The sequence below is a fragment of the Magnolia sinica genome, chromosome 5 (assembly GCF_029962835.1).
Source record: "Magnolia sinica isolate HGM2019 chromosome 5, MsV1, whole genome shotgun sequence".
Classification (NCBI taxonomy): Eukaryota; Viridiplantae; Streptophyta; class Magnoliopsida; order Magnoliales; family Magnoliaceae; genus Magnolia; species Magnolia sinica.
Window position 1 is genome coordinate 12,761,451 of NC_080577.1, and position 27,419 is coordinate 12,788,869.

A 27,419-nucleotide genomic window follows, 5' to 3' on the forward strand; every position below is an offset into this window, starting at 1 on the left:
ATGACTAAGGTAAGAATTGGATCGATCATGTAAGAATAGAATCTCAATCCAGACCAGATGTGCAAGATCCATGGTATCTCATCTGTTGGCCACCACCATCTATGTGCCCTGGCACAAAAATCAGGTTGGTGAGCTCATCAAGTGGCTGCATGCACACATTCAATGTGGACCATTGGGCCATTTTTATTTTTATTTTTTATCTGGGTAACTGTCTTCTTTTTTACCACATAGGTGTTGGCCGCCTGGCTAATAAATTGCCAGGATTTCACATACGCGTCACACCAGTGAAAAATCCAGGCCATTGATTAGCTTGGCAGGGCTCTGCGAAGAATTGGTGCATGTCTATTAGCTTTGTGCTTGAAATGGGTTGAGAGTTGTCTTTGGTTCCAGTGGGGTGCTAGAAATATCTCTCTCTCTCTCTCTCTCTCTCTCTCTCTCTCTCTCTCTCCAATTTGATCTCTAATTTGTACAGTCTCTGGCCTTTTCATATCATAAATTACTAGAAGGGTCAAGATCTCCAATTTGGGAGCTTTTACATTTTTAGGCATCCTCCACTATCAGGCCCATTACATCCACTGTCTGGATCATTGAAGTAGGAGTCCATTTGCACAGAATGGGCATATCAAGACCACCAATTTCAGGTTGTGGTTGGAACTTAAGCTCTGAAGCAGCTAAAATACACAAGCGTCTCAAGAAGAATTGTATGGATATGCAGCACATGTGTTCTCATTTTGTATAAGTAGGCCCAACCTTAAACGGTCCACAGTTGTTAGAAATAGATCGATGTGACAAAGAAAACAAGCACACACATAGATTTACACCATTCAGCATCGTGCCTACTTCACTGGTGAATTCTGTCGAAATCACTATCTTCTCTAAAACTTTCTAGCATCCGAAAACTTAGAAAGAGTTTCCATTGGGTAATCCTAATTCGACTTCCATAGAGAATATTTATACTCGTATATAGAAACATAAAAAATTCCTTATTCAATCAGGTCGGGTCTTTAGATCGAATTTCAAATCAAGTCTCAAATTCAAATGTAAAATTTCTGTTCTTAACTGTGTCACAAAAAACTAAAAATATTGGGTTGTCCCATTGAAGAGAATTTCAGGGCATGGTACTGTTGCTTAGACCTGCCCATAAATAATGAGCGAACCAGCCTGATTTCTCTGGAGCAGGAAACAAATATATGGTTGTCCATTTGTTTCTTTATTGCGGCCCACCTGAAGAGTGAATGATGTAGAGCGGGTCGCGGACAGTTACATGGCCAAGATGGATCAGAAAAGGCCCGGTCGACGACAGAAGTGATCCAGACCATCGAACCTTAAATCGGGCGTATCTTGCAATCCGGAATGAGTTATCTGACGTAAAATATATGATTTTGGGGTAGAATGAGCTACTGAAGCGAACCAACCCTGCTATGCAGGGTTGCGCAGCCCGGAATTGCAAAAAACCCCTGGATCGATGGTCGTTTCCCCATTTTAATTTCGTTTTTAGTATAAATAGTAAGTTTTAGTTTGATTATAACTCTTCATCCGTCGGGCTTTAGGAGTTGCGCCCAACGTGAAAAGAGCTTAAAATAATTAGGAGAACGGTTTGGTGAAGCCAAATAGGACACTTACTATTTTTGGCCGAAAACCTTGCGCACTAGTAGACATCATGACCGTCTATAAATAGTAAGTTTACTATTTATAGTAAGTCGCGGATTCTAAGAGTTTGAGTTGTAGTTTGATCCTAATTTCTTTCCCATTGCTTGGTACCCCTATTTAAAGGGTTGTGAACTCGTTTTTATTCATCAATTAATCAATTTCGAATTTATTAGAATTTATTTCTATTTTCTGCTTTCTTTCCTCGTGGATTCGAGAAGTCTCTGTGAGGAGTCCAGAGAAGCTCCGTGGATTCGGAGTAGTTATCCTCATCACGTTCATTCCTGCGTCAGTTGGTATCAGAGCGAGGATTCCCCTCGGGCCGATGGCAAACAACGAAGGTATGAATCAAAATCCTGTGGACGGTGATCCAGGGATTCGTTATCTTTCGGAAAGAATGGAAGCTTTCCACCGGGAGAGTCAATTGACCATGCAAGGGCTGCAGGCAACTCTCGACCGTCTTGCGGATGCGCTACTTCCGCCCCGAGCCCTACGCGGTGCTCCACCACCCGTGGTGGCTCCACCACCCATGGTTGCTGTACGACACAACCCCAATTTTCGTAGAGCACTACTAGTTGCAAACCGGAGGGCTACACCAGATGATTCAAGTTCTAGCGATGAAGACCTTAATGAGGGTTTTGCCCGACGACCAATCTATGGAGGTGATCATCTAGATCGTGCTGAAAGAGACTATCGAGGTAAGGCTGAACTTCCTAGTTTTAACGGTTTATTACGTATAGAAGATTTTCTCGATTGGCTAGCCGAAGTAGAGAGATATTTTGATTACATGGACGTGCCAGATCATAAAAGGGTAAAATTGGTAGCGTTTAAATTAAAATCTGGTGCTTCTGCATGGTGGGAACAATTACAACTCTCATGAGCTCGCCAGAACAAGGCACCCATCTCATCATGGCCACGAATGAGACGTCTTCTTCGATCTCGATTTCTCCCTAGTGATTATGAGCAGATATTATTCCAGCAATATCAAAATTGCAGGCAAGGAAATCGAACAGTCACAAATTACACTGAAGAATTCCAACGGCTGGCTACACGAAACGATCTATCAGAATCTGAGTCACAGAAGGTGGCACGATTTATAAGTGGGTTGCGACTGACAATTCAAGACCGAGTTCAGATGTACCCAGTCGGGATTGTGGATGAAGCAGTTCAATTGGCGGGTAGGGCAGAAACACAACTTGCAAGAGCTCCTGCTCGTCCATATCCTTCAACTCGACCCCCCATGACGGGTCCCACACAGGATCCAGTGCTGCCACGAGGAAAAGACCCAGTACCTCAACTTCCTACAACCGCAAACCGTGATACGAGGAGCGGCTCATCCAGGCCTCAATATGCAGCACCTACAACAGCGAGTCCGAGTAGGATTCCAAATCCTTATGCTCAGCCAAGGTCAAACAATTGTTACCGCTGTGGCCAACCAGGCCACTTATCAAACACTTGTCCTCAACGTCCCGCAGCACACTTGACTATAAACGAAGGGGGCACTGAAGATGAGGCCGCAGAAGAAGACCATCGCTTTGATGAACATGAACAAATCACTGAAGAAATAGCAGGTGGCGATGAAATGACGGGCGAGGATCGTGGCGAATTTCTAGTTGTGAGGCGATTGCTGTATGCCCCACGAAAGGAATTACATCCACAACGACACAATATATTTCGTACTCGGTGCACCGTCAATGGAAAGGTCTGTGATGTGATCATAGACAGTGGTAGTAGCGAGAACATCGTCTCAAGAGTGATGGTGGACAAGTTGCGGCTACCAACGATGAAACATCTTTCCCCGTACTCAATTGGCTGGATAAAAAAGGTGAATGAGACCAAGGTAACTGAACAATGCACTATCTCGTTTTCAATTGACAAAAATTATAAAGATCAAATACTTTGTGACGTGGTCGATATGGAAGCTTGCATATGTTACTCGGTCGACCCTGGCAGTCGGACCGTGATGCGACCCATCGGGGATGAGATAATGTTTACGTATTCGTCAAGGATAGTCGAAAAATAATCCTTGCCCCTATGGCACCAGAGAACCACCCTGAAGCCTCTAAAGTGAAGGGGAGTTCCCTCTTGACCATTCGGGATTTTATGGAAGAATCCAAGGAAACCGGCAAGGTATACGCTGTAGTGGTGAAGGGCGAGGAAGAGGAACCCTCAAACATCCCTCCAAGTTTAAAACTGTTGCTAAACGAATTCAAAGAAGTCTGGCCTGAGGATTTACCTGATGGATTACCCCCCATGAGGGACATCCAACATCACATAGACCTCGTCCCTGGGGTTAGCCTGCCCAATCGCCCTCATTATCGGATGAGTCCGAAGGAGTGTGAGATACTTCAGGGGTAAGTAAAGGAATTGATCCATAAGGGTCTCTTGAGAGAGAGCATGAGCCCATGTGCCGTACCACCATTATTAACGCCAAAAAAAGATGGAAGCTGGCGCATGTGTGTCGATAGCCGAGCAATCAACAAAATTACCATCAAATATCGGTTCTCAATACCATGGTTGGACGACATGCTCGATATGTTAGAAGGGACCAAGGTGTTCTCTAAACTAGATCTAAAGAGCGGGTACCATCAGATTCGTATTCGACCCGGTGATGAGTGGAAAACGACATTCAAGACTAAGGAAGGGTTGTATGAGTGGCTGGTCATGCCCTTTGGCTTATTGAACGCACCAAGTACTTTTATGCGTTTGATGAATCAAGTTCTAAAACCATTCACTGGCCGATTTGTGGTAGTATATTTTGATGACATATTGATATATAGCCAGGATGAGGCGGAGCACAAGAAACATCTCAGGCAGGTGCTACAGGTCCTACAACTTAACAAGTTGTACCTCAACTTGAAGAAGTGTAGTTTTTTAACTGACAGCCTATTGTTTCTAGGATTTGTTGTAACGTCCACAAGCATTCGTGTGGACGATGAAAAGGTGCGAGCTATTAGGGAATGGCCGATCCCGACAAACATTCATGAGGTGAGGAGTTTTCACGGGTTGACGACTTTCTATCGTCGATTTGTGCGAGATTTTAGCACCATAGTTGCGCCTATAACAGATTGCATGAAAAAAGGACCGTTCCAGTGGACCGATAAAGCTGATAAGAGCTTTCATGAGATCAAACATCGTTTGTCTACAACGCTAGTCTTGGTGCTTCCTAATTTCGACAAATTGTTTGAGGTTGAGTGTGACGCTTCATACGTCGGAATTGGAGGAGTATTATCACAGGAAGGCAGGCCAGTAGCCTTCTACAGCGAGAAGCTCAGCGAAGCCCGAAAGAAGTGGTCGACTTATGAGCTTGAGTTGTACGCAGTTGTTCAGGCGCTGCAACATTGGCGGCATTATCTGATTTAAAGAGAGTTTGTTTTGTACACTGACCATCAAGCATTAAAATTTATTAATAGTCAGACTAACGTGAATCGCGTGCATGCTAGATGAGTTGCGTTTTTACAGGAATTCACGTTCGTTCTGAAGCACAAGTCAGGGCAGCAGAACAAGGTGGCTGATGCACTTAGCCGTCGTGCATCATTACTAGTTACAATGAGCAACGAGGTAGTTGGCTTCGACTGTCTCAAGGAGCTGTATGCCGAGGACGAGGACTTCAAAGATTCTTAGATGAAGCGTCAAGAAGGTCACCCCAGTGACCTTCATATACAGGACGATTTTCTCTTCAAAGGGAACCGATTGTGCATCCCCCAAAGTTCTCTGAGGGAGCAGATTATTCAAGAGCTACATGGAGGTGGCCTTGGTGGACACCTGGGGCGAGACAAGACGCGAGCTCTTATGGAAGAGCGGTATTACTGGCTGCAGTTAGTACGCAATGTGGAAAAAGCCGTACAACGTTGTCATGTTTGTCAGACCTCTAAGGGGCAATCTCAGAATACGGGCCTCTACACCCCGTTACCTATGCCTAACGGTCCTTGGGAGGATTTATCAATGGACATCGTACTTGGTCTCCCACGAACACAACACGGCATGGATTCGGTGTTCGTGGTGGTAGATCGTTTCTCAAAGATGACGCACTTTATCCCATGCAAGAAGACCCTCGATGCAACACACGTGGTGAATTTATTTTTCAGGGAGGTCGTTCGGCTACACGGGGTCCCCAAGACCATTACTTCCGATTGTGACATGAAGTTCATTAGCCACTTTTGGCGGACTTTATGGAATCGATTCGATACACGACTTCAATTCAATAGTGCTTACCACCCACAGACTGATGGGCAGACCGAAGTTGTGAATCGCACGTTGGGAAACCTCCTTCGCTATATTTCAGGAGAAAAACCGAAGTAGTGGGATTTGGCCTTGTCTCAAGCAGAGTTTGCATTCAACAATATGGTGAACCGCTCGACAGGGAGATCACCGTTCCAGATTATTTACGGACGAGTGCCTCGCCACACACTTAACTTGGTCCCTCTGTCCAAGCACCCAGGCACGAGCATTGCAGCAGAACATATGGCAGACAAGATCATGGGCATCCATGAAGAAGTGCAGACCAAGCTACATGCCTCGAACGAGAATTATAAGGAACAAGCGGACAAGCATCGGCGACAAAAAGTGTTCGAGGTAGGCGACCGCGTTATGGTCCTTTTGCGCAAAGAGAGATTTCCGACCGGGACGTACAACAAGTTGAAAAATAAGAAGATTGGACCGGTACCAATCATCCGAAAGATCAATGACAACGCTTATGTTATTGATCTCCCAGATGACATGGCAATCTCACGGACTTTCAATGTCACGGACCTAACCGAGTATCATGAACCAGAGCATGACGAGAACTTGAGGACGAGTTCTTTTGAAGTGGAGGAGACTGATGTAGAGCGGGTCGCGGACAGTTACATGGCCAAGATGGATCAGAAAAGGCCCGGTCGACGACAGAAGTGATCCAGACCATCGAAAATTAAATCAGGCGTATCTTGCAATCCGGAATGAGTTATCTGACGTAAAATATATGATTTTGGGGTAGAACGAGCTACTGAAGCGAACCAACCCCACTATGCCGGGTTGCGCCGCCCGGAATTGCGAAAAACCCCTGAATCGATGGTCGTTTCCCCGTTTTAATTTCGTTTTTACTATAAATAGTAAGTTTTAGTTTGATTATAACTCTTCATCCGTCGGGCTTTAGGAGTTGCGCCCAACGTGAAAAGAGCTTAGAATAATTAGGAGAACGGTTTGGTGAAGCCAAATAGGACACTTACTATTTTTGGCCGAAAACCTTGCGCACTAGTAGACATCACGACCGTTTATAAATAGTAAGTTTACTATTTATAGTAAGTCGCGGATTCTAAGAGTTTGAGTTGTAGTTTGATTCTAATTTCTTTCCCATTGCTTGGTACCCCTATTTAAAGGGTTGTGAACTCGTTTTTATTCATCAATTAATCAATTTCAAATTTATTAGAATTTATTTCTATTTTCTGCTTTCTTTCCTCGTGGATTCGAGAAGTCTCTGTGAGGAGTCCAGAGAAGCTCCGTGGATTCGGAGTAGTTATCCTCATCACGTTCATCCCTGTGTCAGTGAAGTAGCTGGAACATGAAATTTTATAAAGTGGGCCCCACTTGACGGAAAGCTTAGATCTCACGCACTGTGATTTGAGGAGTCGATCCACAAACCTCTGCATCTGATCTTAATTAAGAGGTTTTCCAATTTCTAACTAAAGTTAGTTCTGGAATATGCTCAAATCTGATTCAAATTAGAGATCAAATCGAATCTACACAGTTCAATTATAAAATTAAGAATAATGAATTATAACATATTCCATAAGTGGCATTTTTTTTTTTCCTTTCTATGAACAAAAAACAATCAATGAAACCAACATCTTTCATTCATCAAACATGACCCCAATCATCCTATTTTAGAGCATCTACACGAAAAAAAAAAAAAACTCTACATCAATTAAACCTCCATTCGTAAAAGTAAAAAGTAGATAATCTATGTAAAGATTTTCTCAAACTCACCAATGATTAAGTATAATGCTCTAGTCATATGCACCAATTGAAAAAAATAAATAAATCATCTATTAGAAAAATTACACATATCCACTCAAAATAAAAATCAAATCATTAATGGAAATTTTCTCAAAATATTTACAGTTGATGATGGCATATTAAAATTTTCAGCTTTGGATATAATTTTTGGCCTCATTCTTATGTCTGAGCACCATTTTTCTACTTCCATGGCAAATGGGAATATGATGAAGACTATATCAGTCTTTCTATTTTTAGTCTCAACCTTATATGTTTAGGCCATTGCAATAGGGACTCGCCCGAGTTGACATGGGTTGGCCAAAAACCCGACAATCCATGCTCACTTGAATTTTAGGCAACTCGGCCGATCCATTAAGTCATGAAAACTCGTTCCAAGTTAATCCCTTATGAAAATTTGCTAAAATCAAGTAATCAACATTAGTCTTTGCTGTTAATTGATTGATTTTCTTTAATTTTATTAGTAATATACTGAGTTAATCCCTTATGAAAATTTGCTAAAATCAAGTAATCAACATTAGTCCTTGCTGTTAATTGATTGATTTTCTTTAATTTTGTTAGTAATATTTCTAAATTTTAGTTTTTAATAGCAATTCCATGTCAATTATCATCCTTGATTAGATTATAATCTTTTTTTGTTTCAAACTTAATCTTCTACTCCTTTTCTAATCACGTTTTTCTCATTCTTCAAAAGCTCAAATAAATTTCTTTTATTCAAAACATTCAAAGCTACACGGTACTAAACTCTTAAGATATATTTGTAAATCTCCCTTCTTTTTTTTTTTTCTTTTTTTATTGCATTGTATATGTTCATACAAATGGTTATGCATTTGATTTTTCTTCTAAGCTACCTCACCAATTGATGTGCTTGATTATTGAGACGATGAGTGATGCATTACATTTCAAGTTCAAGGTCTGTTATGTAAAAAACAAATTAAATTGAAAGTGGTTGGTGCTGATGAACATAATAGATATTAAAATGAAAATTTTAATTTCATATAGTTGAAAATTTATCATAATATCATTTGATCTGTTATTTGTAATTCTACCTTTTTTTCTTACTTTTAACTAAAAATAATAGACCTAGTCAAAATTTTGCATCACAAATTTCAGGCCAGAGGGGAATCACATTCATTTGGTGGATTGGGTAATTTAGATCTCCATTCAATGCTTGGAAGTTTTCATTTCCCAAACCCAATTTTATAGGCTAGTGTCAAAATGCAAGTGAGATACAATCAGGACTTTGCTGTACACATCTCACTTGTGACTTGAGATAATAAAAAAATAAATAAAATAAAACATGAACAGGGAGCCTGCTTCTATCATTTCTACCTTTTTAGTGCCCTTGCAAATTGCACCTTGTTGGCTAGGGACCCCAGCCAATGGCAATTTGATGGTTTATCAATCATAGTTCAAAATCCAGAAAACTCAACTCAATCCAGTGTTCAGTCGGGTCGGGTCGATGCAGAGGCTTGATCCAACTAGATTGTAATTATTTTATAAATCAAAATATTAACCATGGTTAATAGTTAGTGTTTGAAGTATTAGTATTGTTACAAGTTTCGCTAGCATGCAGAGTATACGGAAACTATATCGATATCGTCGATAATATTGCCAATAATAAAAAAATGCGGGAAAACATGGGGAAATGGTAGAATTTTTTAGTGAAATTTTACAAGATGCTGAAATACACATTTTTATATTTAGAATTTTTTTTAAAAAAAATTACAAAAAGAATGCAAACATTATAAGTTTCCATTTAATGAAGGCCTAAAAGCAGGGCTATCGTAAAAAAATCAATTTAACCTTACCATCCATTGTATCTATCCATCCAACCACCCCATCTATCCATTTAACCATTTATCAAATTATTCAACCTTCTCACCAAACATCCATCAATATTTAGAATATCGACAACACACGATATTAAGGCGAGATATCGTCAACAACTGAAAAGGAAATGAAAGATTGTGGCCTCAACATCGCTCATGTTATTATAACAATAATATTTACAAATTGAACATTGCATACAATCATGTGCCCATAAAAAAAAGTTTTAAAATAAAATTTTTTTGCATAAACAAATTTTCAGCGATATTATTGAAATATCGCTGATATACACTAGCGATACAAGCGACACTTAAAATTTACTCAGAAAAAAATTATTAGTGATACATTGGTAATATCAATACACTGGCAATGCTTAGCGATGCATCAATAATACCTAGAATTTCTGGTACTACCAATATTATCAATATCCCTACCAGTGATATCAGTATCACCAAGCTGGAGATCCAGATAATATCATGGATACTTTGAACAATACTAATAGTTATATAATTTTATAAGTATTATAAAATGGAAAACCAAATAACAATGCAGCAAAACCTTTCTGGTTAGGAGCACTATATCTTTACGTTGGGGTTCAAATCTTACTTCCCCCTTTTCTTTCAATAAAACAGCACCAAGTGTTTCATCCAGTCAAATCAGGGAGTCTTTCCAAGCCAAGATCGAGTCACTAGTACTGAGTTTGCAAGTGACTCCACTCGAATCGAGTTGATGTGCCGAGTTTCAGGTCAAGTCAATGAGCTTTAACTATTGTATCAATTGCAAACTGATAGACTTAGCATGCAATTGTGGATATTGCAAGCATATGGTCTGCAAGAGAGGAAGTGCAAACCCATCTTAGGAGTTCCTACACCAAACCCATCTCAACGTATTTAAGGGGCCGGTTGATTTTCTAACTACAGTGGTAATTCACGGTAAATGGGTTATAATTATCTACCTTTGAATTTCCAGCTGCATTTTCAACGCGATCACTCTCACCGTTTATGATATATGTGTCTTATCCACATCGTTCATCCCTTTAGCAGCTCATTTTAGGACATGAGCTGAAAAATGAGGTAGTTATAAAGCTCAAGCGTACCACACCATAGGAAATAATAGGAATTGAGCTTCTACCATTAAAAACTTTTTGAGGGCACTAGAAGTTTTGGATCAAGATGATTTTTTTTTTTTTCCTTTTATCTATGACTCTGTGACCTTATGAACAGGTTGGATGACAAATAAACATCAATGTGGGGCCCAGGGAGAAAATAGCTTCCAACAGTTGCCGTTTTTACAATCATTCTTTCTTAAGGTGTGGCCCACTCGACTTTGGGATTTGCCTCATTTGTAGACTCATACCCTAAAATGTGCAGTTAAAAAGGTTGGATTGTATGGATATCGGGCCCACAAGTTTAATTCATTAACAACGTGGTTTTTGTGGACCCATTTAAATATAATTCTTGACCGATTTCAAACAGGTAAAGTTGGTCATAATTACTTTTTTATATATTTTTAATAGGAAAGTTAAAAATCAAACAACCCCTAAATTTGGATACATTACTTAATTGAATTATAATAATTAGTATGAAGGCGAATTAGGACTTGTTTGGATGATTAGGAATTGGTAGGAAAACTGATGTGATCCCATCATTACTTCCGTTTGCTAAAAATCATTAAAGCGTGTGAGTGATCGTTACGTGTACGTTCCACGCTCCTAAGCAGCCGGAAATCATAGATGGAAGTTGACTGAGTCAACAAAATGCAGAGCCTAGTCCACAAGGATGTTTGTGAGAAATCCACATGGTCCATGATAATGTTAGGTCATGGGCCTGAAAAATGAGTCCCTGTCCAAAAATACAAGTGGGCCACGCATTGGTGGAAATTCTGACATTGAACATCCTCCATTGTAACAATTGTGGGACCACTGAAGTTTTGGATCAGACTAATAATTTTGATTTTTTAGTTCATATGGTAGGATTAACCATATGAACGGTATGGATGGTTAAAAAAATCACCATCACCCCAAGGCTTTATGTCAACCGTAGGCATTTCCCAACACACCATTTCTTGTCCTATGGCCTACTTGAGTTTTGTATCTGCCTCAATTTCGGGCCATTGTTGTAACACTATCTTGCAAACCGGTTGGACGGGGTGGATTTCAAGCGGACATCATTGTGGGCCCCACCCATCTCTGTAAAAAAACAAAAAACAGTGCACGAGTATTATGGAATTTGGATGCATCTCACTGAGGAAGTAAACAACGCTACTGCAAAAAGACAGGATGCAACGACGTGCCCAACAAATCGTCAGATATCTCCCAGCAAAGGGGCACCGTCCACGATGTATCTGTTATATCCACACGGTCCATCGATTTTCTGAAATCATTTTAGGAATGGGCCCAAAAATGAGACAGATCCAAATCTCAATTGGACCACACCACAGAAAGCATGGGGACAATGATGCTCACCATTTGAACCTTTCTAGGGTTCATATTGATGTTTATTTGACATCTAACCGTTATAGGACAATGATGCTACCGTTTGAAATGATGTTGCAAAATGAATGGACGGTGTGGATATAACACATACATCATGATGGGACCCACAGAACTTGGTGACGAGTAAACACACCACCAAGGACGACGGTGGTGCGGCAGTTGTCAGTGATGGACCGTCAATGGTAGTGTCTAACAGATGAACGGTCCAAGATTCCAGAACCTTACTCGAGTACGCAGAAAAAGAACAAAGTACGGATGCATGCATGAGATGTGTACGGTATGCTTTGTAATCACTAAATGCGTTTGACGACTCGATTTTTGTCGTAGAAATGCAGCGAACAAAACCTTCGAGTGAATATATCATTTCAACCAATTCATAATTTGCCTCTTTCGCGTTGAACTGAACGGTTAGATGTGTGGGATCCAAGCCACTCATTAGGTGGAGGCAACCATGAACATGTCCAGATCTAAAAATTAATAAGATAGGTGGACCACACATCAACCTAGAATATAGGCCGTTGATCATCTTTTATTACAATTGTCATCTTTGTCCTATATGCGTGGCCTGCCTGACCAACTTTAGTGGTTCTCTTGGTCTTTTCAGGAATTGTGGAAACCGACAAAAGAGGAAGGACGATTAACCTAAGATACGCAGGGCCTATTGCTAGGTATGTGTTTGATATGGACGCGGATTAGTTACTTACAGGTTGAGTAGCGAGACTGGCTACTGAAATTACGTAATTAAGTTATGTGGGCCCTACCATGATGTATATTTTGTATCGTCCATACATTTTGATAGATCATTTTTGGCATGATACAAAGAATGAGGTAGATCCAAGGCTGGAGTGGACCCCACCACAGAAAACAGTGGAGAGAGTGACGCCCACCATTGAATCCTTCCCAAGGTCCACCAGATTCAACCTGTTCATGTGTTAAAGTAAACATGAAAGAAGGGAAAACACAAATATCAGCTTGATCAAAACTTTTGTGGCCCTTAAAACTTTTTAATGGTGAGTGTCACTCTCCCCAGTGTTTTCTGTGGTGGGATCCACTCGAGCTTTGGATCTGACTCATTCTTTAGCTTATACCCTAATATGATATCTCTAAATGGATGGACGGTGTGGATACAAAATATATATAATGATGGGGCCCATACAAATTGGTGATGTCCCTTCAATAACGAGTCCCGCTACTCAACCATTCAGCATGTAATCCGCGTCCGTTTGATATCCACTCTTCATCTGTTTTAACATTTTATTTTAGGACATGGGTTCAAACTTCAAAATAGAAGTAGGTCCAAAGCTAAGTGGACCATACCACAATGAAATAAAGAGAATTAAAAGTCTACCTTTCACATGTGTCTTTGTGTCTATATGAACAAGTTGGATTACAGATATAGATCCATGTGGGGCCAAGCTCATTTTAAATCTCTATAGTGGACATCAATGAAGTGTAGTTTACTTGAATTTATAATTGTAGACACCTCACCCAGGATAATATCTTGAGAAAGCTAAGATAATCCGAGAACTATGATCATATCTTAATTCCAACCAAACCCTGATCCGAACCAAACTCATTCCCTAAACCCTAACCCTAACCTACCCCTGAACCCCACACCTTACCCAAAACCGCAGCCATTTCTTAAACCTGATCCGAACCTTAATTAAACCTGAGCCATTACAAGCCATTGTTCAAGGCAGACCATGTCCAAAATCGATCCATTTCTCGGGCCATTTTCAGGTCACAATTGAGCCAATTTCGAGCTATTTTAAGTCAAATTAATATCCAAAAAGGGCTTTGGACCACTATCCGGGCCCGAAATAGGCCCACCAGTCAAACTGCGGGAGAAACTGTACCCGGGCGGTAGTCAACGGTAATCCGATTACCTCCGCGTGCGAGACGCATGTGTCCTCCGAGCAATAGCTGTCTCTTGGCCCGAAAGTCAACTTTTCTCTGAATTTACCCCTCCAGCTTTCACTATTTACCATTTTACCAATCCCAAGAACCAATAATAGCATGCCATGTGGCATTCCTCTCTCCTCAACCAATCTTAAGCTGCCATGTCAGCTTTTACCCCTCTCAAACTTAGCAATTATATCAATGTTATTGGAGAAGGCTATAAATAGCCATCTCCTCTTCACATTTTAAACAAAAAATCTCATTTCCAAAGCTAAGTGAGAGAGAGAATGAGAGAGGGAGGAAGAAAGTGAAGGTGAGGAGGAGCTCTCAAGCCTCCAAGTCCAGATTTTTCAGCTATCTCTTTAGCTTACTCCCTACCTTCCCAACCATCTCAATCCCCATGTCTAGCCCGAATTGATCATGACTCAGTTCATGTCTTAGCCTACTCAAGATCAAGCCAAAGATCCATTTATTTTACATACAAGAATTCATCATGATATTTATTCCCTTCTCAACCCCCTGTTTCTCTAGATCTCTAGTAAACGTATGCTCTGTGACTTGCCGTACATCGGATCCTGTCACATCAGAAATTCCTAGCGATCTAGTCCATTTTTCTTCACCTTTTTACATGAGCATCATCACATCCGCTTTCTAGACACATTTCCGGACGTATGCTCTATAGCTTGCCAAAATTTCGGATCTTGCTACATTAGAAATCCGCGTGTGCCTAGTCCTATCCCAACCATAGCATTCATCCCTTGAAATTTTCTTACTACACCAAGTAAAAACCGTACATTCGTATGGGCAGAGTGGGTGCCTAACACATTCCCTCTTTGTAACCGAGGTCCCTTACTCGAAATCTCGGATCGCAAACCAGAAGTCAATCTAAGGTAGGAGAGTCTTCGAATTTCTCCAACCTTACGTATTCTGCAATTTCTATCCAACTGCGGGATTCTAAGATTAACTGGCTAGTAGCGACTCCAACATTCACAAATCAGCCTAATCACCTCCCTCCACAAACACCAAACTCTATAAACCAGAAGCGTGGACGCCGATTTCCAGTGTCCATAATAATCTACCTTATTTTTTTAGCTAATGCCCTAAAATGAGTTGGTAAAATAGATGGATTGAATAGATCAGGCGCATACATTGTGGTGGGCCCACACCTTTAATCAGACTAAATCCTTCTCCCTCCCTTAAATGTTTGGAAGAGCTAATCATTAGTTAATATGTGAGTAGCTTGTAAATGAAACTATGTGAGGGGTTTCTGTGATGTATGTGTCTTATCCACATTGTCCATCTATTTTACCTACTTAAAAGTGAAGCATATCCAAATCTTAAGTGCACCACACGATGGGAAAAAGTAAGGATAATGATGTCCATCATTGAAACCTTTCTATAGTCTAGAGTGATGTTAATTTGTCATCAACTTGTTTATAAGGTCACACAGACTGAGTAGGGGTACACAGGAACATGTAGAACTAGTAGATCATATTGGAACCGACCAAACCTAGTTCTGAAGTGCATTGGTTATGGTTTCAAAAATCAAAGAACCAATTGGTTCAGTTCGGTTCTCAATTCGGGGTTATGTAGAACCGAACTATAGAGCCGAACCGTAGAACTGAAATTGGAACCGAACCTAGAATCGAGCTATCCCAAATAATAAATATTTAAAAAATGGGGTTATGTAGAACCGAACTGTAGAGCCGAACCGTAGAACTAAAATTGGAACCGAACTTGGAACTGAACCTAGAATCGAGCTATCCCAAATAATAAATATTAAAAAAATTAAACATTATATATATATATACACACACACACACACACTTAATCTCTTCACGCAGCCCGGCCCCCATTCCACTTTCATCTCTCTCTCTCTCTCTCTCTCTCTCTCTCTTCTATACCCATTGTCACCGGCATCTCTCTTTCCATCTCTCTCTCCATTGGGTTGGATTATAAAAAGCCCAAAATTGTAGAATTGAATCAAAACCGAACCAATTTATATAGTTCGATTCCGATTCGGTTCTAGGGTGCAAACAGTCCGATTCTAGTTCTAAGTTTGCTAAAACCGCTAGGAACAATTGGGTTTTGGTTTCACCCCAGAACCGGACCAAACTGACCCGCGTGCACCCCTAGACATGAGTCCTTGCTCATGCCTCTGTGGAAGGTCATGGGTTCAAGTATTCATTGTTGTGAAATCCAATTGTGGTATGCATGTTTGCTGGGTGTAAGTATGGGCATTAAAAAAAGGCCACACAGTCACTAATGAGGGAACACAAAAATATGAGATTAGCCCATAAACTTAAATGACTCCAAAAAATTTTCAACAGTAAGCATTCAATTCTCACCATGTAATGTGGTATGATCCACTTGTATGCTTTAATTTTGGGTTTCCTAAAATGGCCTTTGGGCATGGTTAAGCCACGTACGTTATAATAGCTTTATAGAATTTACCAAGCATGAACTCACCAATCAAATCATACCACATGACCACTTCACCATTGGAGTCGGTGTGCTTGCTCCTAATCCACATCCCCGTGCAGAATCTTTCGATTGTAAATTTTGTAAATTGATGTTACGAGATTTGTCAGCGAAGGCACACCAGACCCTCATTGACAGTAGGGTGACCGGCGATATTTGATTGATGGGGCGTGCATGATAGAGATGAGGCCGGTCCTTTTTAAGGTTTTTCAGCCAAGACGGTATTGACCCACCTCACCAATCAAATCACGTTTCATGACCAAACTACCGTCAAGGATCCCGTTAGATAATCTTTGAATGGACATTGTTCTTTTGTTGTCCCTATTTTTTATTTTTACTAGGGTGGCAATGGGCCCGGTGGTGTTGGTCCTAGCCTGGCCGTAGTTCCTCAGCCACCAACCTTTATTTTTTTATTATTTATTTTTTAAAACCTAATTGGACTACAAAGGCCCCAAATCAAAGGTTTGAAATGATCCAAAACTAAGCAATTCATTAGCACATCCACTTCATTCACAAGGAGGCTGGTTTTGATCATATGAATATGACCAGAGTCTTATATAGATAGGGAAGTGGTACAATGAGGTCGAGTTGTGTGGGCTCCACCGTGATGTGTGCTGAACATCAACACCATCAGTCAGATGCATTATTCCATGGTAACCCATGTTCTTAGAAATCAAGTCAATCCATAACTTGGTTGGGCCACACCACATACAAAAGTCGAGAAAGGTTATCCTTCCATTAAAATCTTGATAATCATTTATTGGGCCCACCGAGATGGTTCACAAATCCAAACCATCCATTGTGTGTGTTTCACTAGGATGAGGGGTCATACCAACTTTCAGCCGCATACAAAACTCAGGTAGGCCCAACCAAGTGCTTTTATATGTTTTATTCATGTCTTCACATGGTTTTAGATGATATGACCCACCTGAGTACTTTTTATGGATGATTTTTAGGATATCCCATAACCTAAAGGGGACCCATCAAATGCACGGTATTGATGTTCAATACACATCACAGTGGGGCCCACACAGCTCAACCTTATATATATATATATAGTTCTATGCAGTTCCCACACGTCAAGCTGTGTGGGCCCCACCATGATGCATGTTCGAATATCTACCCCATCAGTCAGATGCACCATTCCATGGTGGGCCACGGGTTTAAAAATCAAGTCAATCCATGACTTGGGTGGGCCACATCACATACAACAGTTGAGAGGAGTTACCCTCCCATTAAAACATTCATAATCATTTCTTGACCCCACTGAGACGTGGTTCAGAAATCCAGATCATCCATTGTGTGTGTCCCACTTGGATGAGGGGTCAGACCAAGTTTCAGACTCATCCAAAACTCAGGTAGCCCCACCAAGTACTTTTATATGTTTTAGGCATGTCTTCGCATGGTTCTAGATGGTATGGCACACCTGAGTCTCTTATAACTGATTTTTGGGATACCCCGTGACTTGAAGGGAACCCATCAAATGGTATTGACGTTCGACATGCATCATAGTGGGGCCTACAATGCTCTATCCCACGGGTAGTTTCACTTAGAACTACTTCCATATATGCATACATGATGCCTACTGTACTGTAGCACGTCGCTTGTTTTGTTGAGCTCGCCGTTAGCTTCCTTTCTTTAAAGAATAATAGTTGTGAATATTAACAGCAGCCTGACTTTGAAAGTAGAGTAATCAGGATGCTTCTAGAATAAACTTTTGACGAGAGATTTTCCAATGATAACTTTGATGGTATGCGATTGATCAAGTATGTTGCGGTTAACATAGCTTCTGCCCAGACGAGGTACATTCATCCCAAACATTGGGCTGAAGGCCACCTGATGGGGCCATTCCACACCTTATTTAGTCAAGGCCAAAGGAAAGTCAGGGCTCTGATAGGCTCCGTCCATCTATTTTATTATATATCTTTTTGGGTACCAAAAATGAGGCAGGACCATGGCTCAAGTGTATCATACAGTTGGGATTAAACACCCACCATTAAAAACTTCTCCAAAGCAAATAAACATATGAGCGGCTCTTACGAAGTTTTCAACAGTAAGCATCATTATCACAGCTGATTCTGTGGAGTGGCTCACTTGAGCCTTGAATCTCCATATCTTTGATCTCATGCACTAAAATAATATTAAAAATGAATGAACGGTGTAGATAAAATCACTCAGTACACTAAAATGATATTACAAAATGAACGAATGGTGTAGATAAAATCCAAATATCACAGTGGCCCCTCAAAGCCCTGCCTGTGCCTAGCTCGGAACAGCGAGGTAGTATCCAATCCGCTTCCCGTGTCAGACATTACTCAGGTTGCATACTTGCCTTAGTGCAGAGCACAGGATCCGGTTCCCATTCAAAGCATCTGAATTATTTTGGGGCCCATGCCATAAATTCATCTCACCAAACGGATGTACGGTGTAGTTATAACACACGTATCGTGCTGGGACCGACGTAGCTTGGTAACGTAACATGCCGACTATCTAGTCGGCACACCACGCAACCTGCTTCCGTTTCATAGCTGTACAGCGGACATGACATTGAGATTTGAGCGCGACCTGGCTGCGAGACTGCAACCCCGAACTGAGCCATGTTGGGATAACCGGTAGAATAGGGCCCACCTCAATGTATGCATTTTATATCCAGTCCGTCCATCTCTTTTTTCAGCTTATTTTAGGGCATGTTACCAAAAATTAATTATATATAAATTTCAGGTAGGCCACACCACAGGAAATAATAGTAATTGGATATTAAAAACCATTTTGTGGGCCAGAAAAGTTTTGAATTAAGACAATATTTTTTTTTTTTTTTTTATTTCTTTCTTCCTTTCTTTCTTTTATCCTATTATGTTGATATGGTCAACAAACATTACACTGAGCCCTAAGATGCTTTTAGTAGTGGAAATTTAATGACCTGTCCCCTGTCATTTAGTTAACCTGCACATCGCATCTACTTTTTTCTTTTTTGACCACGCCTTAGAATAAGCTGGCAAAACGTGTGGACGGCGTGGATACACAATGCATGCCTGTGAGGCTTCGGTGGATTCTGAATCCACCAAGGTGGTGGGACTCTGACTGTGGGGCCCACTGTGATGCATGTGACTACATCCCACTGACCATCTGTATTGAAAGTTAATTTTAGTGCATGATTCAAAAACTGAAGTGGATCCAACTCAGAGATGGACCATAGTAGAGGAAATAGTGGTGATTGATTGTTAAAAACTTCTCGTAGGCTGTAAAACCTTTGGATCCAGATGATACCTATGTGGTCTCTTCATCAAGGTGTTTATGACCTTATCAATAGGTTGGATGGCAAGTAAACATTCCAGAGGAATCCATGAAAATTTTAATGGTGGGATTCAATCACTACTGTTTTCTGTGGTGTGGTCCATGAAAATTTTAGACATAATGTCCTAATATGGTCTGTCAAAATGATTTTATGGTATAGATTTAAGGCACATACATCACTGTAAGCCCTACAGTCAGGGGGTTTCAGCTAATCCCCTCCACTCTGACCTAGATCAAGTTGATTTTTGTTTTTTTTCCCTCCATCTAGGTTTGTATGACCTAATAGATGTCAAATAAACGGTACATTGGGCTTAGGAAAATTTTAATAGCGGATATCTAATCACTATTGTTTTCCTATGGTGTGGTCCACCTGAGATTCATATGCCTCTCATTTTTGGGATCAAGCCCTAAAATGATCCGTAAAAATGGATGAACGGCATGAATGAAACACATACATCATGGTGGGGCCCACAGAGCACCGATCATGAGCCACCGGGCCCGTGAAAAGGAGAGTAGCCCATCCGTGCACCCCTGTTACAGGAGCATGTGGCCTGCCGGCAAATCAAATGAGCTCAACTCGGCTGCGATTCGAAACCAGCGAAATCGGTGCGACCCTAGTTGTAGGGCCCACTTAAACGTACGCATTTCATATCCACGTGGCCTATCTATATTTTCAGATTATTTTAAGCCATTTTCTAAGAAAATAAAGAAAATAAAAACTTCAAGTGGCTACGCCACAGGAAACAGTAGTTATTAACTATTAGAAACCTTTTGTGAGCCACAAAAGTTTTGGATCAAACTGATATTTGTTTCTACTTTTCATGTAGTTCTATGTGACCTTATTAAGGGTTTAGATGTTCGATAGACATTTCTGTGAACCTTAATAAGTTTTAATGATGAGCATTCAATTCCCACTGTTTTCTACAGTGTGATCGACCTGAAATTTATATCCGCATCATTTTTTAGACCATAACTCAAAATAAGCCGTAAAAACTGATGAGCGGCGTGGATATACAATCATACATTTAGGTAGGTCCAACGGTCAATGTCCCATCCACATCTCTGGTTCCGAAAGTGGCAGCCAAGTCATGCTCAAACCATCAAAAACCGCCCTGCCGCTGTCAACGACCCGTTACTGGTCGTGGATTAGCTGGACGCGAATTAGATATGACAGATTGCGTAGCGAGATTGGCTACTTAAGTGACGTCGCCATGTTTTGTGGCCCTCTATCATGTATGTGTTGTATCTGCACCTTCCATCATTCTGGAGAGATCATTTTAGGGAATGAGCCAAAGAGAGAGGTAGATCCAAAGCTTAAGTGAACCCAACTGTAGAAAACAGTGGGGACCGTGATGCCCACGGTTCAAACCTTCCCAAGGCTCATCATGAGGTTTGTTTTAGATTGAACCTGTGAATAAGTTAACACAGGCATCAGAAATTTCTGTTGCCTTTTAATTAAGTTTTTAACTGTGGGCATTCAATCTTTCTGTTTTGTGGGACCTTTAATGAAATGATTTCTCTAAAATGATGGACGTGCGATACACACATGATGTGAGGCCTATAGAATTGGAAACGGATTGGCTACTCCACCTGACACCCGTCAATGGCTGGTGGTCTGGTGTTCTGTGGGCCTCACCATGATGTATGTGTTTCGTCCCCGCTGTACATCTATTTTTACAGATAATTTTATAGTATGAGACCAAAAATGAGGTAGACACATTCTCAGGTGGACCACATTACAGGAAACAGTGTTCAATGAGCGTCGATCATTAAAAAAATATTTTAGGAGCCATAAAAGTTTTAGATCAAGCTGATTTTTATTTTTTCCCTTCATCTAGGCATGTATGACCTAATCAGCATATTGGATGTCAAATAAATAGTACAGTGAGCCTTAGGAGGATTTTAATGGTGGATATCCAATCACTATTGTTTTCATATGCTGTGGTCCACTGAGATTTATATCCCTCTTATTTTTGGAATCAAGCGATAAAATGATCTATAATAATGGATGAACGGAATGAATGAAACAAATACATCATGGTGGGGCCCACAGAGCACCGACATGGGGCTGTTGGCAGGGGGAGTAGCCAATCCGCTTCTTATAGAATTCAGTCACGTCAACCTGTGAGTAGCTCATCCACACGTAGAGGTGGGCAACTTAGGCTCGATTCGGTGGATCCGACCTGACCAAACCCGACTCGGTACCGTTCCGAACAGAACCGACGGTCTGATTGGGCCTGATTGATTCTGATAGTTCAGATCCAAAAGTATTTCGAATCAAGTTCGGATAGCACTGTATCCAAATAGATCCGGTCCGAATACCCAGATCGAATGGGTCCGAACCGACCCGAACAAACCCGACCCGATTTGACGTCGAGTATATAATAAATATCAGCTTGATAAAAAAAACTTTTATAGCCTCTAAAACGTTTTTAATGGTCAACATTCATTCAACACTGTTTCCTATAATGTGGTCCACTTGAGATTTTGATATGCCTCATTTTTTTTTTCTAATAACATAAAATGATCTATAAAAATAGATTAATGGCATGGATGAAACACATACATCATGGTGGGGTCTACAGAGCAGTAACAACCGGTGGCAAGGGAGTAGCCCGTCCATTTCCAGTACAGTGCTACAGCTGTACTGGCGCGTGACACGTCTGGCACCTCGAGCTCCGAGTTGTACGAACGGTTCAAAGGAGATCAAAGTTATATGGGCCCCATGGTGATGTATTTATTATATCTACACCGTTCATATATTTTTATAGATTATTATAGAGCATTATTCAAAAAATGAATAATATCCAAAGATCATATGGACCACACTACAAATAGCAGCAAAGAATGATTTTCACTGTTAAACCATTCGTGTGGTCCACTTGATAGTTAGATCTATCTTATTTTTCGTCTCAAGCCTTAAGACGAGCTTGCCAAATGAATGAACAGTTTGGATATAACACCTACTCTATGATCAGATTCATAGAAATTGCTAATGTGGATACACAATTTGAATTTACCCATGCTTGCGTGAAAAGCAAGTAAAAGGTTCCGTGATGAGGAAGTAACTTTAAAAGTTAAATGAAAACATATACATGGAAGCTGAAAGTTCTTTCAGAGCCATGTGGGGCCCACCTTGATGTATATATTTCATCTAAGCCGTTTATACATTTTGAAATATTATTTTAGTCATTGAGCACAAAAAGGATATATATTAAAGGTTAACTTAGACCACATCATATGAAACAATTTGATTTAATCTATACTGTTCGAATCGTACCTAATTTGATTCGGCTCGATTTTTCTTACCGAGGCGGACTCGGTTCGGGTAATGTCAACTAGGCATCGAGTCTATCCAAATCAGGTGACCCGGATCCGGTCTTAGATCGGATCGGGTTCGGGTCTAACCATTGGAAAATCAGATAGGGTCGAGTTATACCTAATCCGATCCGATCAGGACCGATGCCCAGCTCTATCCGCGTGGATCAGATACTGATCAGGTTGAGTAGCGAGACTTGCTGCTGGAGTGACGTCCTCGAATTATGTGAGCCCACCACCATGACCATGGTGTATGTTTTGTATCAATATCATCCATCCATTTGGAGGGATGATTTTATGGCATGGGACAAAGAATGAGTGGTTAATCCATGTCCATCCAGATTAGCTACTCAACCAGATAGCAGGGAGATTCCTTACTGAAGTTATACTGAAGTATGGTAGCTAAGTTGTGTGGCCAGCCCATCATAATACGAGTTATATCGTTCATCCAGTTGTAAAGATTATTTTAGTGCATGAGCCAAAAAAATGAGGCAGTTCCGAAGCTCAAAAACAAGCCCATTACATGGAACTGCAATTACAGGGACAGCCAGTATTGAAACCTTCTTAAGGCCTGCTGAGACATTTATTTGAGGTCCAACATTTACGTAAGTTAATAAAGACATGAAAGAAGAGAAAATACAAATATCAGCTAAATCCAAATATTTTGTAGCCGCATAAAGCTTTTAATGTTAGGCATTCAATGACTGCTGTTTTGCATCGTGGGGTCTTCTTGCGCTTTGGATATACCTTATTCATACATTCATACTTTAAAATAATCTCTCCATATAAATGTACGGCGTTGATACAACAAATGCATTATAGTGGAGTACATGGAACTTTATGACGTAACTTCAAACGGAATGTTTTTTTTTCGAAAGAATCCGCGGGGCTCGTGACCCGGAATGTTGGACGCGGATTTCCTGTGAAATCCTTTCGCGGTAAGTTCCTGCTCAAGAATTTTGGGTGGGGTCCACCATGATGTTTGTGAGAAATCCAATCAGTCCATTCATTTTCTGAGCTTATCTTAGGGCTTGAAACAAAAGATGAGGAGTATCCAAAACTCAAGAGGGCTATACGAGATGAAACAGTGGGGAGACTAATAACTACCGTTGAAACATCCGTAGGCTTCACCTTGAGATTTATATGCCATCCAAACCATTTATAAGGCCGTTTTCACTGGGATGAAGTGAAAACACCAAACCTTTTGTGGCCATATAAATATTTCAACGGTGGTCACTGAATCCCTACTTTTTCCTATCGCGTTGCCCATTTGAATTTTTTATCTACCTTATTCTTGGTATCATGTCCTAAAATTATCTCAAAAAAAACATGGCTAGACGATTTGGATTTCTCACAAACTTGGAAGTGGCTCCACTCAAGCTCCTTTCGCAGCAACTTCCTGCGAAAGCCTTTGGCAGGAAATCCGCATCCTGGAATGTTTTTTAATTCGATTTTCCGTGCCCGCCGCCCGAGAAAGTTCCTTCGGTCAGGAGCAATACGAGGTCACAAAAATTCTGGCCAGAAATCTACTAGTTCAACATTTCTAAGCTGAATATAGGATGGAAGTCCGCCCATCCAAAACTCATGTGGGCAGGAAATATAAAGGACGAAACCATCCACTATTGAAACCTTTTTAGAGCTGACATGCTATTTATAAGCCATGAAAACCGTTCATAAAGTAATTATCACCCATTGGCACAATTAGTAGCCTGATCCAAAACTTCCTATCACCTGAGTTTTTGGATATGCCTGATTTTTTAAATTCATATTCTATTGTTGGTTGGAAAAACTGATGGGCAGAATATATTTCTCATGGGAAATTCTTTGAGGCCCACGTACTTCACAATAGGAACTTTCTCGCCTCACCATAGATGCGTGAGCGTGCGAACTAATGCCCTAAACACACTTTTTTAGAGTCATTTGTCACTCTGCTTAACAAGTCATATGCATCGACACCGTAAAAATGCACAATCGTCGCACATTAATTCAACTTAAAATGACTAACGAGTCATTTGGATGCCTGTGAAGCCATTAAGTTCCAAAGGAATTATAGGTAATTAAATTAGGACTGTTTTGAATGCATATATTTGTTTGCAAATCTTATAAGCTGTAAATAAATTACAACACTTGGCAAAAAGACATGTTTTAAATTACAGGTAAAAAAACATTATACATAATAAAATAGAAGTTGATATATATCCATGATATGTGGAGCCCACCATAATGTTGTCTATGGTATATCCAATCAATCCATCATGTGATTCCCTTTATACTTTTCCTACGGCCTAAAAAGATGACTCATTAATTATTAAATGGACCACATGAGAGAAGGATGAGACCTCTATTATTAAAAACTTCCATATTACATTTGGGACCAATATGATGGGAGGAGGACATCCAATCTATTTAATATGTGTATGCTTTAATGCTCTCGTATGTCCAATTAATTTATTATGCGCTTCCCTCTATGTTTTTCCTATGGTTTAAAAAATAACTCGTTAATCATCAAATGAACCACACGAGGTAAAGATGGAACATCCACTATTAAAAACTTCCATATTACATTTGAGGCCCAGTGTGATGGGTGGAGGACATCCAATCCATCTAGTGTATGCATGTTTTAATGCTCTCTTAACCATCTAATAAATATCTAGCAACCACATAGTCAAATATTCTACTTATCTTAGTTTTTATTTTATAATACATATAAACATTGATCCATTAGTTGGATGGTTTAATTTAAATTAATTTTATTACAAGTAATTACTTTTAAATCAAATTAAAAGTGCATGTGTATCATCCATCATACTCAACCAAAGTATAGAGCTTTCTTTCTTCTTCTTTTTTTTTTTTCCTTTTTTTTCCGAAAAATTGGCTACCGTAAATGCAACTTTTTACCTAGTTTCTTTTACGCACAGTCCAAAACTTACCTTCCCAACGTAGATGTTGGACATACGAACGAGCAATTAAGGACAAAAATACACCAGCAGTAGACTAGCGCTGACGGACGCGGATTGTGTCCTACCTCCGCCCGGACGGTAATCCGTCCGGGTAGGGCTCTGTGGGGCCCACTGTGATGTAAGTGATTTATCCACGCTGTTCATCATTTTTCTCATATCATTTTAAGGAATGATTCAAAAAGTGAGGCAGGTATAGGGCTTAAATGGGACCACAAAGTGGGGGTTGAACGTCCACCATTAAAAACTTCTTGGGAGCCTGAGAAGTTTCAGATCAAGCCGATATTTGTGTTTTCACTTCATCCACGTCTATATGATCTTATGAATATGTTGGATGGTAAAAAAAATCACGGTGACCCTTAGAAAGGTTTCAACAGTAGGTGTCATTATTGCTGCAGCTTCCTTTGGTGTGGTCCACTGGAGCCGTTGACCTACTTCATTTTTAAGATTGTAGCTTAAAATGATCTGAGAAAATCGATCAACAGTGTGGATAAAACACTTACATCACGGTGGGCCCCACAGAGCCCTTCCCAGACAGAAAACGGCCCCGGCAGGGTAGAACGCAATACTGAGTCACTGACAGGTTGAGTAGCGAGTCGGCCACTGAAGTGACGTCACCAAGTTCTGTGGGCGTCACTACAATGTATGTGTTATATCCACACCATCCATCCATTTTTAGATATCATTTTAGTGTATAAACCAAAGAATAAGGCAATTAAAAATCTGTAGTATACCCCAACAAAGAAAACAGTGGGGAGAGTGATTCCCACCATTGAAACTATCCTAAGGCCCATCATACTGTTTATTTAAAATCCAACCTATTCAAAAGTTAAAAAGTACATGAAATAAGGGAAAACACAAATATCGGCTTGATCTAAAACTTTTGTGGCCTTTAGAAGTTTTTAATGGTGGGTGTCACTGTCCCACTATTTTCTATGCTAGGGTTTACTGGAGATTTGGATTTAACTCATTCTTTGCATGTTGCCCTAAAATGATCTCTCCAAATGGATGAAAGGTGTGGATACAAAACATACATCATGATGGGGCCCACGAGCGTCAGCGCTCGTCTTCGCACACCAGCCAATCCGCTTCCGAAAGGAAGGCAGACGTTTTTTTTGTCCTCAAAAACTCGGCCGTACATTCAACGTCTACGTTGGGAAGGTAAGTTTTGGACTTTCAGAAAAAGAAACGGGTAAAAACTTGCGTCTACAGGGGTCAATTACTCTTTCGAGAAATACTTTTACAGGGTGTGACGGCATACATTTGATTACCATATATTTGAGCTTTGGGGGCATAGCGTGATGTTTGAATACCATCAAATCCGTCCATTATATCTCCCACCTCATTCTTAAAGTATCCTCTAAAAATATTCCTAATCCATAAATCAGGTGTCCAACACAAGTGGAAAAAATGGGTCACATTGGAGAGGGTGACGCCTACCACAGATATTTTCAGATGGAATGTGGGGTCGAACAGATTTTTATGTTTCATCCAATCCATTAATCAGA

The 27,419-nt window shown here is 40.5% G+C and overlaps 1 protein-coding gene across 1 annotated transcript in view; it reads left to right on the forward strand.

Annotated features, from left to right (window-relative positions):
- Nucleotides 1–27,419, forward strand: part of LOC131246946 (uncharacterized) — a 223,901-nt gene that overhangs the window by 121,768 nt on the left and 74,714 nt on the right. The gene's annotated exons all lie outside the window — the stretch shown is intronic.